This window comes from Falco biarmicus, chromosome 4 (genome assembly GCF_023638135.1).
Source record: "Falco biarmicus isolate bFalBia1 chromosome 4, bFalBia1.pri, whole genome shotgun sequence".
NCBI classification, from domain to species: domain Eukaryota; kingdom Metazoa; phylum Chordata; class Aves; order Falconiformes; family Falconidae; genus Falco; species Falco biarmicus.
Window position 1 is genome coordinate 12472451 of NC_079291.1, and position 5778 is coordinate 12478228.

Genomic DNA, 5778 nt, shown 5'->3' on the forward strand with positions numbered 1-5778 from the left:
GCCGTGCCGCCCGCCCCGGAGCCCCGAGCACGGCCGTGCCGCCCCACCCCACCCCCGGAGCCCCGAGCACGGCCGTGCCGGCCCCCGCCCCAGCTGCTCCTCTTTGCGGCAACGCAGCCCTGGCGCTGGCGGCAGCTGATGCGGCAGGGTGTCGCTGGCTGTCCCTAACGCACATTCCTCACTCCCCTCCCAAAGCAAAGACACAAAAAGGGTTGCGTCTAGAGATGACACTGTGGGTGGCAGAATGGTAAGTCCTTGCCTCTTCTGAAAGGATCAAGTGCCTTCCCAGGAGGGCTTTCCTCGGCCCTCGGAAATTGGGCTACCTTTCCATTCAGGTTCAGGCATACTGGCACTACTTGTTCTGGAGTTTTGCTGCCATTTTCCCAGCCTTCGCCAAGCCTGTAGCATACCTCTCCTCCCCATCATTTCCTTTGCTGCACCACCTGTTTCTTCTCCCCTTCCAAGCATCCTTGGTTGAATGTATTCAGTGTAGCTAACTGCATTGATTTGTTTTGCTCAGAATCTGCCCCAGGTGTCCATTTAAAAATGACAAATGAGCTGGACTGCTGACAGATCCAAGAAAAAGAAGTATTGCTTTTGCTGCCATTGAGCATGAGTATGTGGAGTTAAAAGACGATTGATACTGGCAGGTTCATACATGAATACCAGTTGCAATGATCAATTAGCAAATCTCTAGAAACAAAAATATTACAGACATGAATAAAGTGTTTGTTACAGATGCATTGTAACATAAATGTATTACCACTGCAATGCATTTATGATATCACATTTACACAGATTACACAGCAGATACTGCTCCATTTCCCTATAGACTGACAGCAGCAACATCAGGAGAAGGGATGAATGATTATACATCTCAAGAGATGACAGAACTGCATATGCTTCTTGTGTAATGCGCATACAGCACTTGATGCTGGAATATTAAGAAGCCTCAAAATATCCTCTGAAGAGACAGCAATAGGGTGAAACGGAGAGGAATGTTAAAATAAAAACGGAGGTAAGAAGACACTGGCGGTTGCAATCAGTCTGTTTTCTTGCATGGTACTTTGCCATCTCACAGGAGCAAGACCCGTCCCCCATTTCTGTGCATTCTTTGCAAAGTGCAGTAAACAGAGGGCTTCTCCTGTTGCTCCTACGCTTTCACTGCCTTTTTCACCACTAGTGTTCATATCAGCAGATGGGTGTGATGCCCTTTAGCTCAGGTCATCATTTCCATCAATATTCTTGAACACTTTCTTCCTGGGACTTTTCATCAGGGTTAACAAAGACCCTTCACTCATTAGGTTTCTGCTCCCAAAGACCTCCTGTCTTCATGTTCACCTCTTTACCTTGGGATCAACTGTGAGAACTGCCAATGCAGGCAGAGCTGTCTAAAGAATTTCGGACCCTCTGCACCAGCAGGAGCCAGGACATTTTTATTAATTTATTGATTAATTTAAATTAAGTTTCTAGGCCATTTTTGCGAGCAACATTTTGTTCCAAATCAAAATGCACTTTTTCCATTTGTTTCAGACAAACCTTCTACATATTATGTGTCCAAAGAAGAGCAATGAAGCTGGTGAAGGGTCTAGAGAACAAGTCTGATGAGAAGCAGTTGAGGAAACTGGGGGTGTTTAGCCTGGAGAGAAGGAGGCTGAGGGGAGACCTGATCACTCTATAGCTACCTGAAAGGAGGTTGTAGCAATATGGGAGTCGGTCTCTTCTCCCAAGTAACAAGCAATAGGATAAGAGCAAACGACCTCAAGTTGCACCAGGGGAGGTTTAGATTGGATATTAGAAAAAATTTCTTTACTGAAAGGGTTGTTAAGCACTGGAACAGGCTGCCCAGGAAAGTGGTTGGGTCACCATCCCTTGAGGTATTTTGGACTCAATGATTTTAAGGGTCTTTTCCAACCTAAATGCTTGTATGATTCTATGAGTCTATGATTATCGCAGCATACCTTGTTAATTGCCAGATTTAGGAAGATGGTTCCCTAGGTTTTCAAGCAAGTAAGTCACAAACTGCATCTGAAATCTACATTTAGAAGAATGGCAGATGTGATTCTTCTCAGAGATCAAGAATGCATTTTTTTTCTTTTACACAGTTGCAAAATTAATTTTTAATAATCTTTAAAAGCATCTTCTGGTATATAGTTTTTTTTATCATCACTGACAAAAAACCCATAAAGCAAATTCACAGCTATGTCATGAGAAATCCAGTTTGTCCCTCTTTGTTTTGAATAATGGCTGGCTATAGACATTGCCTTTTCTCTTTCGGAGTTTCATTGATGGCTTCTTTGAAATACCTCAAGACAGCTGCTTGTTGGTTTATTTTTTTAATCCTTTACTGCAGCATTAAATCTAATGATGTGTCTTAGATTCATCACAATCACAGAAAATTCTGAATCTTCTGCCTCACACATATGACTCTGTGGTAACAAGTTTTCTGGTCTACATATTCTTCTTGTGAGGCCTTGAAACAAATAAGAAATTCATTCTGAAGCTGAACGAAAATACTTTCTAATCTATTTATTTCCCTTCCTGAGACTTAAAGCTTTATAACTTGCATAGCTCGTCCAAAGAATCAAGAGCTGCTTTAATCAATTTAAAACCTTCAGGGACAGCCTTGATCACATGGTTATGAGCCAGCACAAGTTGTAGGCATGGGCACAATAAGCACGTAATTAGGGCAGCAGATTGCTGGTACAGCAGAAAAAGGCAGTTCTTTGTCTATTTTGCTATGCCAGAGTTTTAGAAAGCCAAACTAGCTGCTGCAGCAGGAGCGGGTGTGGGTCTGCCATGCTACACTGCTGGAAGGAGAGGAGCTCTCCGCTCCCATGCCTTTTGCTCCCTGGCGCTAAGGTGCAAGCCAAACTCAAGAGTTTTACAGCAAACTTGTTCCATTTTTCGTTAAGCCATGCCTGCAAACATATATTATGTCCTGACATACATATTCCATTGTCATAAAACTGACCACAGGAATCTGACAAAGAAATGCCATTCTTTTACAAGAAATTCACTGTTGTACTCAAAGAAATGCACCATCTCCCGTGAATGGGGATAAATTCCAGAAACTACTCCTTGGGACTTAATCCTTTAAAAATTGCTATATGAAAAACTGCTCGACACGGAATATTGCTGTGAGGCTGACGACTCTTAAGTGAATAGTGTTTCACTTTTCATGGTTCAGAAGTAATTACTGATAAATTGCTAGCTCAGGAGAAGAGATTCATGCCCTATGTTTTCAAAAAAGTATGAAGTAGTCCTTGTAGCAACATTTCTATCACCTTTTTGTGCTTTTCCAGGAATGGACCAGATTGGCTGAGCAATTCTAAAATTCTTAGATAAAATCCTTTCCCTTGCAATTCCATGCAGGTCAGGTTACCTCCTTGAGTACAAGATCTGTGGATGATAGAAGTTCTGTTACAACTCTTCCCAAGTCCACCTGCCAGCATTGTTATTCACTGTCTTTTTTTTTTTTTTTAAGGTATTGCTTTGCTAACTCTCAGTCAATGTAACAAGTTATTTTTGCTGCTTTCTATGCACTAATATTAAACTGTAATTCTTTGGGATTGTTCATAGTTTGGAGTTTCATTGATGGCTTCTTTGAAATACCTCAAGACAGCTGCTTGTTGGTTTATTTTTTTAATCCTTTACTGCAGCATTAAATCTAATGATGTGTCTTAGATTCATCACAATCACAGAAGATTCTGAATCTTCTGCCTCACACATGGCTCAGAAATGTGATTATACACATTAAAGTCAGTTGTACAGCACAAGAAGCCTGTGGGAGAAAACAACCAGTGCACAAAGGGGAAGAATGATCCCTGCAATAGCAATTATAACAACCATTTCTAATTTACAGACTCACCTTTATGCAGTTCCTGCTTGAAACAGCCTGCTTTAAATAGCTTTTGGTCACCAACTGAATAAATATAGAGAGACTTAGTAAAATCACAGTTTTGATTCTAACAGATTGAAAAGCTTTTTCTTACGCAGTATGGGGGAAGAGAACTTCTTGCTAACTGGAGTGCAAAGCTGGGTCTGGTGGAGGGTGAGGTGTCCATTGATTGGGATGTTCCTACAATCTTTGCTGTCTCTCATCATCTTCATTCTACCTTTGCAGTCACAAGCACTGTGCCATCTCTTCAGTTCATTATAGTAATGGTAAATAATACCACTGATGTGAAAAATGCATCCAGTTGTGGCATATCTATGATTTTTCCTTTTGTTCTTTCCTTTTGTTGCCATTTTGGTATCCTGAATATTTATGACCTGCATAAGGGCACATCACACACACTGTTTTAGTTTATGAGTTTATGAACCCTCTCAAGGCAGTGCCTCTGGCTTATGTCAGGCAGGTTAGTGCTCTGAGTCTGCCCTGGGTGTGAGTGCCAGAAGCAAAATAAAATCTAAGTGACAGAGATCCTGTCTGCAACTTGAATCTGTTATGTTCGTCCTAAGCAACAGGCTCTGTCAACCATAGGATAGGTTGTACATGCACAGTAAAGCCAGACATGTTAAAGGCAGCCGACGTATGGACTGGCCACACCCAAGTGCTGTCTCTCAAACACTCCAGTTACTTGCTGGGCCATATCAGCAGTATAAGCACAAAATAAGAAGGGTGGTAATTTCATATGAACACTTTGAAAGCTCGTGTCAGGCTGTCTAGGTATCCGTTTCTTCCTCTGTCTCCCCAAGTCAGGTATCCTAATGGTATCCTGTTGTTCCTCCAAAGCCAAATCTACTTTTTGCCCCACTCAGCATAACAGTAATTCTGCATCTTCTTCCCTGTCTTGCTTTGCTCCTCACTCAGCCTTCAGCTCTTCCTGCTGGTTGTGCTGTTGTGGTGAAATGGTTTTCTGCCTGAACAACTCACACATACAAGGCCTCTCTCCAAAATGTTTCCATCTACCAGTGGTGGCAGATTCTTTTAAATAAATTCAGGACAAAAAAAAAATCTTCTCCTTAAAAAACTCTATGTGTGCATTGAATACTCTGTGACAACAAACAGGATACTGTCCTCTGATCTCTTCCCAATCATGGTCTATCCTGTGAGCTCTCTGAGGAAGGGATTATCTCTGAAGAGGCATGGTGCCAAGAACAGTGGAGCCCTCATTTGGCCAGGGTACAGGACAGAACCATGACAAAAGACATTAATCACCACAAACCTGAAACAAGGCTCCATGAAGTCGTACATGCTTATAGGCCAGCTGACTTTGATTAAGATCCATGAGCACAAAAGCTGACCTCCCCGGGGTCCCTTCATATCAGTACAAACAATTATCACCCACAGGAAAACAAATCACTTCTCTACAGTTTCCAAGCTATTTTATTTGCCAAGAACAAATCAGCTTCATCTTGAGCTGTATATATACAGCTTTTTACATAAGCCTGTGTATGCAAGGTTTCACATGTGAGAGGCTGCCAGACAGGCATTTTCATTTTGACTTCTGTCTGCTGAGCAAGGTCAACCACATTTTGGAAACATGCCTATGCATACTTCAATATTGTGCTTTTCAGTTTGCTTCTCTTTCTTCATCTCAATAATTCAACCCTGCTTTCCCATGACTAATACAAAAGAACTAACAGACATACTAGATCAGACAGAAGGTGGATTATCTTCTCTTATAACATCACTAAGAGCAGATGTCTATGAGAAGGCTGTCGGGACTAAGCTGCCACACATGGGCAATTCCTCTGAAATACCCTCTCAGCTGCTGCCATCTCAGGCCTTAGAGACTTCTGGAGCCAGATGTCGTATCTGCTCTAATAGCT